Below are 13,567 nucleotides of genomic sequence, written 5' to 3' on the forward strand. Positions count from 1 at the left end.
TCTCCACACGTTCACCAACCCAAAGGGCTTGATTATTTTTGAGAACAAAAGACTCATGAAGAAACTTTGACCTTCCCCCTAACTACCTAAAAGAACTTACGATAGAAGACCTGTTCCAGGAAGGCGCTCTCACCACAGACGACTGTAGTGTAACATGAGCTAGCTGTGGGGGACAGGGGAGACCTGGCAAGGCCTCTGATCAAAGTCCTCTCTATGTCCCATTGTCTCTGCAAGGCATGACAAATGTTTGTTTACTAAACATTTGCTTTTCCATCTCCTTGTGAACTGCCTTCCTCCACTTTGAGGTCCCAAAACCACTACTCCCAACATCCTCTTTTATCTTTAGCTGAAGGTGGTATTTAAGGTGGTGGCTTTGGCTATTCTGGTGAGTTACTCAGTTTTCCTAGGTTTCTTCCATGTATACAAGTTATTCAACTTTGTTTGATTTTCTCTTGTTGTTCTATCTCATATCAATTTAATTCTTAGACCAGCATCAATGTAAAATAACCAATATCCATTCTAGAGATAAGAGAGATAAGGTAAGTTTTACTTCAGCCAAATTTAGGATTGTAAACCCTAGAAGGCATTTTCCAGGAAGGAAGAAAGCATTCTGGAGAAGCATGGTTCTCAGTACAGTATCCTACCTCTTTAGAACAAAGAACATACAGTAAACACGCCCAGGATACATATTCATCAAAGTTTCAAAGAGCTATTCAGTGGCAAATTAGCAGGTCAACATGACCCTAATGTTGGGGAAAAGGACTATTAGGGGCGTTACCAATAAGGCGTGACAGATAAGGTGTTACAGATACTGGACTAGGAAGGGAATGCCTTCTCGTCTTAAGAGAATGCATTCTTTAACAGTTAGAGCAGAGGTACAGTGTGTGTTTGACAGGCCATAAATCAGGCCTTTTTAGTTCAAGCCAAATCACTTTGAACCAGAAGTTATTCCATATATCTCAATACATGAAAATATCTTGTCACCGGCCAGAAGAACCTAGAAGGGTAGAGGAAAGTTTCTTTCTCCCCTACAAAGGCATTCTCATAGGTGAGCTGGGGGGCAAACTTGGAGTCTGGCGTCCACTGGACCCACCAAGAGGCAGACGCTGGAGAGGGCAGAGACCATCCTCCGCTCCCACGGTGAGTGCAGAGAACAGAATTTCCTTTCCTTAAATGCGCTTCTTCGTGTAACTCAACAAGCGTGTGATGGCTCATGTTCTGAAGAAGCCCTATGGCCCTATTTGCAAGCTTATCCTTAAAGGTCAGTCTGGTTTGGGATTAATTGTTAACATTGAGCTCATTTAACAAGTGTCTCTTGAGGGGAGGGAAGCTGACATTTATTGAGTACCCACTCCATCCCGGGCACCGTGTGATCTCATTTAATCCTCACAATGAAATGCTGGAGTTCTTGAGACTAATCCTGAACCATTTTCTCCCGTTCATTCTACTTGTCTACTCACATTCCTATATCTAGCTTGACTTCTGAGGGCCACATCAGAACTCGCTCAGATTTTCTTTTCCACTTGTCTGCTTAAAGGTCCCAGGAGAATCTCAAACATTTCCAGGCCTCTCCCTGTCCTGCCCAGCCCTCCCCACCAAACTGCTAATCTTACCTTTTCTGAGTAAATACCTTTATCTTATCTCAGTAAATGACAGCCAAATTATCTTTAAAGGCTCCTTATCTTTTCCAAATTGCCACTGCCCATCCATTCTCCTTTACTGAACACCTCCCAGTGGCTTCCCGGAGTCCTTGGAATAGAATGCGATGGTTTAAGGTGACCCCTCCCATACTTTCACTCTGCCTTCCCGGGCTCTAGCCAGGAAGCCCGGCAGGTTCCAGCTTCCTTCCCACGTCAGGGACTTCATTCCCACCGCAGTCAGAGAGACCGTCCATGAGATTAGTCTGTAAATTTTTTGCAATTTAATACTTTAAAATGAGGCTTTTCCTTTGTTCTTAGTCTCTGACACCTGATAAAAGATGTTTTAATTAGGACACCCTGTTTTAAACCTTGATTTGTATTCGTATACACGCTTCCTCCCAAACATACTCACACAGCAGATAACAGTGCAAACGTTGTTCTGCAATTTGCTTTTTTTTCCTATGTACCTCATCCTTTCTAACTTCTGCTTACCCTCTCATGGTACGAATGCACCATAATTCACCATTTCACCTACAAGCTGTTCAAATGTTTTTCTTTTATTAGTGCTACAGTGAATATCTTTGTACACAGGTCCCTGAGAATTTGTGTGTTTCGGTAAGAAAGATTCGTCCAGGTGTAATGTTGGATCATATGAAACGTGCCTTTTTAAATGTCATTCTCTCTGGCTGCCCTGAACTGAAGTCTAGAACTGAAAGAGGGATTAGAGGGCATGTGGTCCATCGTGCTTTGTAACAGGAGAGAAAATCTTGGTACAAAAATGCCTAGCTGGCAACTGAAGATCGAAACAGGTCTAGGATGGGGAGGAGACTAGAGATGCTGGTTTGGAAGGTCCCTCCGAGGCGATGCTGGGGCTGTGGCTGTGAGTTTCTGAGAAAGACAATATCCAGGGGTGGGAGCAGGAGGAGCACTTGGAATGCAGAGAACTAGGATGGAGCGTGTTCAGGAAAGAGCAGTGCCAGCAGCTGAGCGAGGTGTCGGGGCAAGGACGGAGCATGAGACCTAAGGAAAGACACTTGGGTTTGGCAAGGAGGGTTTTTGGTAGAGTCGTCTGCTCTGAATTCTCAACCAGCACGTGTTCGAAATTTTCAGCACAGAAACAAATACCATTTATTGGCTGTTTACTCCTAAGGTCCTCTAAGCCAACCCTAAGACAGAGGTTAAGGACCCTGGGCACACAGCTGGGAGGAGCTGAAGCTTGTTTTCTGAACTGCAGCACCCCCTGTCTCCCTCCACACATGAAGCCACATGTCTCCCCTGAACTAGTTAGAAGATCTGAACTCAAAGTACGGGGTCGACTGGTCTTCCCCACGCCCTGGGAAGGGCTTCTGGGGTACCCAGGGCCTCAGATCTTTTCCAGATTGCACTCAGGCCCCGCCCATCAGGCCCACCCACACAGGCCATGGCCACAGCCTCCGGGGCATGTGTCTTTCTGATGACGATACTTGTGTTTGAGTGAGTGGGTCAAGAGAACAGCAGTCTGTCTGCGGGGTTAAAGTCTGGACTGCGGTGTCTGCTCAGGCTCGACATTTGACTTCACCACATATTAGCCGGGTAACATGGACCCAGTGACTTGACATCTCTGAGCCTCAGTCTCCTTGTCTGAAAAGAGGGGGAAAGGATAGAACCTGTCCCAGATTTGTTGTGAGGATCGAATGAGGTAGTTTATATGATGAGCTTAGAATGGAAAATGCTCTTCAAGCACCCGGAGGGCAGGGACGAGCCAAGAGGCCGTGGGGCACAGGCGCAGGGCACAGGCCTGTGCCCTGTCTGTCTGGGTTTGAACCGGCTCTCACACAAAACTAGTGAGCTGATTCCTCTGTACTTGAGCGGCCTCATCTGTGAGGTGGGATGCTGACCAGCACCGCAGACTGCTGTGAGCATCGGTGGCGTTTAGAGCAGAGCCTGGCACACAGTCAGCACCACGCGAGCGTCTGCTCTTATCCACCATCCTCTCTCCGCCCGTCAGGATTGTGTCTGGTGCCAGGTGGGTGCCCTGTTTGCTCAAACGCATGATGAGTTATCTTTAAGAATTACTGGAAAATGTCTTCTTTGCAGTTCACTATTTTGCATATTCATTCAAGAAACTTACTGAATTCTTAACAGCAGCAACAGCTAGTACCACCTCCCACTGACGAGGACTTCTGGAGTTCTCTGCCTAGTGCTAGGGTGTGAGGAGGAAATTTTGAAAAGACAGTCTTCGCCTTCAAGGATTTCATGGACCAGCAGAGGAAATAAGGAAGGAGGAGGATGACAGCAAAGTGCATTTAGCCCTGGGCGCCACACCACTTCACTGTCTCGTTCAATCCTCACAGCCGTGAGTGAGTCCCGACACAAACAGAGGAATAGATGATACAAACAAAAGTAAACAGGGCAATCCCCACACGAGACTTAAAATTCCCCATACAGCCCCTTCACTCCCTTTGGGAGTGGAAAGCTTTGGATGCCCAGACCCCTGTGTCTAGGTGTTCTTTTTGTTCCAATTATTAACCTCGCTTTGGTTCTCTATACATAGAGCAAATGTACTGCCTGTGAGGGTCATTTAAGGATGGAGAGCTTCCCTCTAGTGTAAAATGGAAAGGCAGTATAAGGGACTGTGAAACTTGGAGGTGTGTACCGAGGTGGGTGTCCTAGGAGGTAAGTGGATGCCAGGAGTCTGGCCTATGTCACCCAGGGAAGCCAGAAAGACATCACAGAGGAGGCAGCCCTTGGGAGGAGACACTCCAAGGGTGAGGGAGGCTTTGCCTGATGGATTGCATGTGGAGAATGAAGGGGAGGCAAGGGCGTGAGGATGATATTCCACACAGAAAAATCACATGTGCAGTGCAGCGTGGGAAAGCCTAGTGTGACCTGGAGAATGAATGAAAGATAATGGGATCTGGTGGGAAAGGACCAAGGTCTTACCTACCTGGTTTAGGTGTGTTTTTTTTTTTTCTGTGAGCAATGGGGAGCCATTGAAGAATATTGAGCAGGGGAGTGACATGATTAAATGTCCATGTGTGAAATACTTTTTGGGCAGTTACATGATGACGAACTAGAAGAATAAGAACTAGAGGCAAGAAGTTGGCAAGGAAGCTGTGGTTATGGTTTAGGTGGGAAGAGGTGAGTGTCTGAACTGGTCAGACACTGAAGAAATAGAAAGGAAGCCGGGGATGGAGAGGTGAAAACTGGGATTGGTTGGGTGTAAGACGTGAGAGTTAATTACCAAGCTAAGCTCTCCACCAAAGTTCTGACTTGGGAAGCAGGGTGGATGGTGATACCACGATGCCACATAGAGATGAAAGAAAACAGGAATGGGAACCTGTCTGGGGAGTTTCGGTTTTAGTCACACTGAGTTGGAGGTGCCCGTGGGGCAGCCAGGTGGAGCTGTCCAGTGGGCACTTTCCAGATGTGGGTGTGGAGCACCTGCCTTCCACAAACTTGGATTTTATTTCTGTCTTTTCCTCATTCCCTCCTCCCTCTCTCCACTGTGCTTATGGGGTCATGGATTCTTAAGAATGGTGATGAAAGCTCAAGACCCTTTCTTCGGAAAACGCATGTGGACACGTGTATAAGAAAACCTCTGTCCTCCCCCTGGATTTCTCCTTTACTCTCACACGACTACCATATTCACAGCACTTCTGACACCGGATGGGGGGGCTTCCCCACACCAAGCGACTCTGCGACACTAGGTGGGTGTCCTACAATTTAACTCAATTCTGACACTATCTACCTGAAGACAGCACCAGATCCCATAGGATAAGGGCTCAGTCTCACAAGACTGTCCCCCTCCCACTTCAGATGCCAACCACAAGTCCAGGTGGTCACCTGTGCTTCTGACTGATCAGGTATAAATCAGAGGTCCCCATAACCCCCTCCTCAGGTTCAGTTAGTTTGCTAGAAGGCTCACAGAGCTCAGGAAAACAGTTTGCTTACTGTTCACCAGTTTCTTATAGGAGTATATGATAAAGAATGCAGGCGAATATCCAGATGGAAGAGATGTTTAGGGCAAGGTATGTGGAAAGAGATGCGGAGTCTCCACGCTGTCCCCAGGCACACCACTCTCCCAACATCTCCAAGTATTCACCAACCCAAAAGCTCTCTGAACCCTGTACTGTTGGGATTTTTGCGGAGGCGTCCTCATGTAGGCATGATCAATCCTTGACTCCATTTCCAGCCTTTCTCCCCTCCCTGGAGAATGGGGAGGTGGTGCTGAAAATTCCAGGCTGCTAACCATGACTTGGTCTTTCTGGTGACCAACCCCCATCCAGGAGCCATCCAGGAGCCCACCAGAGTTGCCTCATTGGAACAAAAGATGCTCCTGGTGCTCTTATCACTAGGAAATTAGGGCTTCAGGAGCTCTGCGCCAGGAGCAAGGAGTAAGACCAAATATGTATTTCCTATTATAAGTCACAATATCACAACATGCACATGAAATGTTTGCTTAATTTCAGGAGATACTATTCAGGGACCTTAACTGAGAAACTAAGTCTCACAGGCTGGTAGAGTAAGAGGAAGCCCTGGGGACATTGACACTCCCAGGGTGAGTGGAAAAAAGAGGAGCCACAAAGGCCACTCAGAGGGAGTGGCCGAGGGAGAAGGAGCACCAGGAAGGGGTGGCTTGAATCCAAGGAGGGCCAGGATTCAGTTTCAGAATAAGGACTGCCCAGGGTTTATAGATTTGCAATAGAAGGAGTGCTGGCAACCTCAGTGGGTGAAGGTTCTGTAGGGTGATCAGGCATGAATTGCTAGGAAGTGACCTGCAGATGACGAAGTAGACTTAGGGGGTGTAGCCTCTTCTCTCAGTCAGGGTCTAGTTAGATCTGGGGTCATTCTTCACAGACCAGCATTGAGCGCCCTGCACGCTGTAACTGCTTCTACCACTGACAATTAGCCAGTAACTGATATTTATTTAGACAAAGTCTCTTTAGAAATGAAAGTCAGGTTTGAAATTAGAATACTTCGAAGAAAGAATGAGGTCTGAGAGCACAGTGAGTGGAGAAGAAAACAAAAGGTACAGAAGATCCAATTTACCAAGAATGATAACTTAGTCTCTGCGGATTCATGAATTTTTTTCCTTTAAAGACTAAAATCTGATTTATTCTCCTATTTCACATATGAAATCAGAAATTAATAAACTTGTGGTGGGAAAAGTCATTTCCCTTAGAGGTAATGCACAAATCAGATATTATTCCCTCTTGGCAAAGGTGGCAGAAATGCATTTGTTTTATAAACTGAGCTAAAGGAGATAAAAAACTATTACTCAACTTTAAGATATGCACGCATTTAAATAATCCCCCTCTACAGTGAGACTAATTCAGTGTACATGTGGGTAGCAAAGGTTATAACTGAAAGATGGATGATTGGGCAGCAAGGAAATGATTAAAAAAAAGAAAAGAAAAGGTTTTATTGTACAGAAGGGTGTGAAAATAGCCTAGTGTCTTGCTTCTTGGAATTCATGCTCCCTGTACATAAATTACTATTCTTCCTAGAACTACAAGGAAAGGCCCTTTTGTTTCTGGAACGCCACTGAGCAGACTCAAGCTGATGCTTTGGGCGTCCAGGCTGCAGGGCTTCCCTCCACTTCTCAGTCATGGTCTCAGACGCACGGTGACCTCCATGCACCAGGCCCACTTCAAGGCCTGATCAAGACTGTGAGATCTCTATGCAGTCACAAAGTCCTATGAATCTTTTTTTTGTTGATTAATATGCAATTGCTTATAATTACGTTCTTGCTTATAAGAGCAATAACAGCTAACCTTCCATAGCTCGTTCTGTGTGCCAAGCATTAGTCTGCATGCTTTCCATGTGAACTCACTCAATCTCTATAGCACGAAAAAAGAGGGGTTGGCTGAGTCATTGCCCAGCGTCACACAGCTAATCAGTGACGACGGAGCTAGAACTGAGCCCAGGTAATCTGTTCTCAACCGCTATCACCTTGTTCTAATCCATATACTCACTGCACAGAACGCCCAAGAGTGAAACAATAAACAACCACGTTCCCACCAGCCCGAACTGACAGTTAACATTCCAATCCAATTTGCATTATGACATTTCTTTAACAGATCCAAGTAGTACATGCAGATAAACAACTCTGTCGTCAAGGACCCTGGGCCACCAACGCAGCCTTCCTTCTCTTGCTTTAAAGAGGCAAGCACCGTCACGAATTTAGTTCATATTCTTCCAATCTGATTTGTAGTGATGCCACAGGCACTTACACATAAAACGTTCCCCTTTATTGTTACCTGATTGTTAACCGTCTCCTGTTTAAGGGACACTAGACTGCTACTCCTTCCTCCCCTAAAAAATCCTGCACTTGTTTACTGTGCTTGAAATACCACTCCATGAACCAAGGATTGAAATAAAGCCTACACTGAGATCCAGGGATGGATGGGGTTCCGTCTGGAGAAGAGGCTGTAATGCTGAGGCCGGGCTGTGTGGAAGAACATCCAGGTGGGACAGCGGAGAAGCAAGGAGTGCATCTACAGATGTCTAAAGAGCTGGAATTCCGTCTCTGCCCCCAGGGCTGCCTTAACCATAGACTACCCCATCTCAGGTGACCGCATCCATACAGGAGCTCAAGGCAAAATCATTGACCTGGTCTTCGGTTCTGTTTCTTGCATTCCAAGTAGATCAGTAGATTGAGTAGATTCCAAGAGATCTTTCTTTGTTTTGTTCACTGATGACTTCCAAATGCCTGGCTCATGATCGGCTCTTAGTAAATATTTGTTTGGGAGCTGGAGATGCCCAAGCCTTCAGGGCAGACAGCCTGGGTTGGGTCGTCTGGCTCCAGCAGGTTCTGCCTGTGTGCCCAGGGCAAGGTGTTTAACTTCTGAGGCTCGTGGGCTGTTTTGGTCCTGGACAGGGTAGGCACTCCATCATAATTCACTGGGTGTGTCAACTCTGTACCAGGCACTTCTGCCCATCTCTTGCCAAGGCTGTGCTAAGCATAGTCTCCTCCCCCTGCTTCCTTCCCCACCCCACTCTGGAGCACCTGAGGTTCTCTGCCTTAATAGGCTCCTTTGTGTTAAGCCATGCCCATTTAGAGGGAACAAAGAGAGGCAGGGCTGGCAATCAGAATTTTCTGCTTACTTCCTGTGACCAACGCAGCAAAGGGAGTGTTGTGGGGAAAACCCAACCTGCTGTGTAGAGCGACATATATTACCCAGACTTACATCAGGCCTCTCACCCACACTCCAAAACGGCTTTGGAGTTTCCCCAGCTCGGTCTTGTTGGAGACAAGCAAATATACCCATCTTACAGGCTGCAGACCTAAGCCCCATGTTTAATAAGACCAATCAATATCCAAGCTGATAACTCAGTGAGGATTTTTGAACAATTAAACCAATGTTTGCCAAACCCTGACTATGAGTCAGGCGCTGTTGTAGGTGTTGGGGATGCAAAAAGGAACAAAACCAAGATCTCTGCCTTCCTGGAGCTTCCCGCCCAGCAGGGGAAGCCGGCCATCCATGCGGCCAATAAGTGCGTTGCACTGCTTCACAAGGGGTTCTGTGCCAAGGAATTTTTATTCTGGAATAAGAATTATGATCATAAAAAAATTAAAAGATTTAGCAAGCAAATATTTGTTCACTAAATCCCGGAAGGAGTAGAATCAGGGCAGCCATGAGTTTATTTTGGAAAACTTAAGAAAAATAAGGTCAGTGTGCTGCACACTGAGTGGGGGAACCATCACACTTTATTTTATACACATTGTGACCCAGAGTTTTAGAACACGGTCATGCTGAATAAGCCCTCCTATCTGGTCTGTAGCCCCTTTCTTCCCCATATGCCACACATCTGAGGTGAGCTCCCCGCTGCGCACCTCTCTTCCAGGCTCATGCTGATGAAACTGAGGGTCAGAGCCCTTGGCTGATGCGGTCAGGTCCTGCCGGTGGATTAACGATGGGAGAGTCTGAGCCTGGGTTCTGACACCTTAATGGGTTCTCAAATCATCCCCTGCTGGAAGTCTAGAATCTCATGGGCTGGACTGGGGTGGGGGCATGAAGGGACATATATAGATATGTCTATATATAGTATTCATTTATTCAGGAAATAATTATTTACGATAATAATAATAGTTAATTTATTGAGTATTGTAAGTGCCAGCCCTGGTCCAACAATTTCACACATGTTCTTATTAGATCCTCACAAAACCATAAGAAGTCTAAGAAACTGAGGCTCTGAGAGTTTACTGCTTAAGATCCCAACCTAGAAGCCCGGGGCTTAGGGTTAGAACCAGGTAGTCTAGCTGCAGACCAAAATGCACAGATACAAAGCCAGAAGTGAGAGTATGTCCCGCACATCATCCCACGCGAGAAGCTCGTGACACCTGGTGGAGCCCCTGAAAGCAAATTCTCTGTTGGGATTGGGATTGTTCTGCTGTTTCACTGCTCCCTGGGCCAGTAGGACGTCTGTGTGCCGGAACTTGGGCTCCACCCAACGTCCAGCATCCCACCAACCGTCCACTCAGTAATTCAACACCAACTGATCGTGCTTGCTCAAGGGGTCTCCAGATCATGCTTTTTGAAATCTATCGTTCTTTTTATATTTGCTGCTGGCATTGTTACACAGAGTAAAGCTCCTCATCAGCTGGGGCTATTTGGTTACTTTGAAATGTAATTTCAATATAAATGCTCACTTTTCCCTTAACTATTTTCACAGTAAGAATTAAGCCTGCTTAAATGTCAATAAATACGAGGGTTTTTTCCAGAGTTTTCTTTCTTAGGCATCATTAAGGACTCATGAGTTTTCATAGATTTGATGTTTTCAATCCACTATAAACATGGATTGGTCTCTCTCTCTCTTTTTTTTGGTGAGGAAGATTAGCCCTAACATCTATGCCAATCTTTCTCCATTCTGTATGTGGGACACTGCCACAGCGTAGCTTGACGGTGTGTAGGTCCATGCCCTGGATCTGCACCCACGAACCCCAGGCCGCCAAAGCAGAGTGAGCACATGAACCCAACCACCATGCCACCAGGCTAGCCCCTAAACATTGTTTTCTCTGATGTTAAAATTGCTTCTACTTTTGGGGCCAGCCTGGTGACGTAGCAGTTAAGTGCACACGTTCTGCTTCGGCGGCCTGGGGTTCGCTGGTTCGGATCCTGCATGCGGACATATGCACCACTTGTCAAGCCATGCTGTGGCAGGCATCCCCTAAAAAAATGGGCATCCCACATAAAATGGAGGAAATGAGCTTGGATGTTCACATAAAATAGAAGAAATGAGCACAGATGTTAGCTCAGGTCCAGTCTTCCTCAGCAAAAAGAGGAGGATTGGCAGCAGATGTTAGCTCAGGGCTAATATTCTTCAAAAAAAAAAAAATTTGCCTCAACTTTGATTACTTTTGAAGCCCTTTTCAGATCACTCCTGTAGATGCAACCTCAGTGAGGTGTGAAAACGTCCTTGTTTCTAGCACAAGGATTCCTAGGTGCAAGTGTCAGGTTTCTTTTAGGCGGATGGTCTTCAAAAGCCGAGACCTGTGCCTCCAGAGCTCCTGTATAGCTCCTCTCCAAGCTGCCTCCTGGCCAGGCCCCTTCCTGGACACAAGGATTCTATGGTGCACAAAACAGTGTCCTCAACTAGACGTGGGCTGGCAGAAGGACTCGGTGGTCTGGGACAACCCTGCTGAGGAGCTGAGACCCGAGCAGTGAGAAAGAACCAGTCCAGGGATCAGTTCAAGTTCAAGTACAAATGCTCCAAGGCCAGAGCAGAGTCTGGAGGGCCTGGAAGGTTTGTGAGCAAGGAAGAGAGGGGGACAAGATGAGGTGACAGCAGGCATTCTGCCCTGTTCCTCCACTAACAGAGAACAATGGCAAACAATATCTCAATATTGCAATCCTCATAAGAGGAAGCTGAGAATAGGATTTCTTTCTTATTTTTAGCAATTAAAATTTAGTTTAAGTGAATGAATGGAAGTTACCTGGAAGGATTAGTTTTGATAAGTTTTGAATCCTGCTAATGAATGCTAACATAGCAAATGATAAGTAACAAACTAATGTCAACAGAAAAACTCAATAACAGGGGCTGGCCCCGTGGCCGAGTGGTTAAGTTCGCGCGCTCCGCTGCACGCGGCCCAGTGTTTCGTTGGTTCGAATCCTGGGCGCGGACATGGCACTGCTCATCAGACCACGCTGAGGCAGCGTCCCACATGCCACAACTAGAAGGACCCACAACGAAGAATACACAACTATGTACCGGGGGGCTTTGGGGAGAAAAAGGAAAAAATAAAATCTTTAAAAAAAAAAAAGAAAAACTCAATAACAGGTTTTCTTGCTTAATTTTGCCTAGTTTTGTGTATGCATGATTATGATTGTTACATCGTATATGTAGGACATATTCCTTTTCTGCTCATAAATAGCTTCTAGAACAGGAGATTAAGCAAAATTAAATATCCAAATTTACCAGTCAAATAATGCTACAACTTCCAGATGTTCCAGCACCTGGTTTAAGAGCCCTGACACTATCTCATCTTTCCACCGATGTATGAAACAACTGGGTACAGACGGGTGGGGCTGAAAATGGAAGTGAGTTCAAGATGTGATTTACACATTTACTTTTAGAGTTAAACAGATAATTTTAAGGACAACTTAAAACATTTGGGGTTCATCCCTAAATTCCTTAAATTTATTGTCACTGATCATTACCTGGCATCTCTATAATTTTGAGCCATATGCTTGACCTAGTATTGACAGATCTTACCATTTTATGGGCATGTTATGTAAGAAGAAAGCCCTAAATCAAAAATTTTATCCCACATCAATAGCAGCATTTTTGTTGTTGTTGTTGTTATATAAATCCTTCCCAACTCTGAACTGAGATAATAAAATTCGCATGGAATCTGTGTTAAAACCACATGGGGGGAAATATGTTGGATAATATATGGTATCAGAGACTTCAAAAATGTAAATTAGGGCTTCTGAGGTGTGAGTAGCCCAGTCAACTGCCACAGCCCTAGGGGTCAAAGCGGGTTAGGAGACCTTCTACTGGGAATCTCCTGAGTGTTGCTTGGATGTAAAACCCATTTCACAAGAGAAGATCCAAATGAAAAAGCCCTCATTAGCCAATGTGGGAAACCAGTACTCAACATCAGCTACAGGCTGGCTTATGAGTAGGGTGGCCCAGATGAAATCTTTCTATGCCTCAACTTTAAGTGCCCACCATGCATGCAAGTGCAAGATCCTTGCCAACCTGTACATCACGGTCCTGCTGACTCACAGTGGACCTCTTGAGGCCTGCATGGCCCACTTGCACTGCAAATGGATCCCCATGGAAGACAGCCACGCAACTGACATTAGCTCCCACTTTCAATAAGCAATAGACTTCAATGACTGTGTCAGGGGAAAGGGAGGCAGGTCCTGGTCCTCTGTGAGACTGGGATCCCCCGCTGACCCTCCACCTGCATGGCTTACATCACGAAGACCAAGCAGTTGGCCTGAAGGAGGCCTTGGACTGCATTGAGCAGAGGGGTGTGATCTCACCCAACTTTGACTTCACGGGCCAGCTCCTGCAGTGTGAATCTGACATGCTCCATGCCCACCCCCGGGCTCCCTTCTGCCAAGGGATGCAGCCGGCTCTTCATTTACAGCGTACTTGCGGCCACTTGGCCCTGACGTGCAGGGTCTTACTGCACATGCCCTGCCTCCCTGCTGGCACCAGTGCCCACGCACTCCACAGTCTCAGAGCTCAGCAGGAGCCCCAAGACCATGGCCACATCCTGCTAAAACCAGGATAGGGAAACCAGCCCAGCCCCCTGGGATGTTTTTTAAGACTCTGGACATTTCCTAGTTGTGCAAGACTTCACTCTGTCCCTCAGCCCCAGAGGGATAGGGAGTGGTCACCAGGCTTGCAGGCAAACTTCAGACTGACCTCAGGGACACGTTCACTTGACCGAAAGAAGGTGAAGCCATTATGAGAGCACAGCGTGTGTA

General features: G+C 46.4%; 1 pseudogene; it reads left to right on the forward strand.

Moving 5' to 3' along the window:
• Window positions 1–1,206: 1,206 nt before the first annotated feature.
• On the forward strand, window positions 1,207–13,360 carry LOC103542909 (dual specificity protein phosphatase 5 pseudogene; annotated as a pseudogene).
• Window positions 13,361–13,567: the final 207 nt, after the last annotated feature.

The sequence above is a fragment of the Equus przewalskii genome, unplaced genomic scaffold (genome assembly GCF_037783145.1).
Source record: "Equus przewalskii isolate Varuska unplaced genomic scaffold, EquPr2 contig_R1908, whole genome shotgun sequence".
Lineage (NCBI taxonomy): Eukaryota > Metazoa > Chordata > Mammalia > Perissodactyla > Equidae > Equus > Equus przewalskii.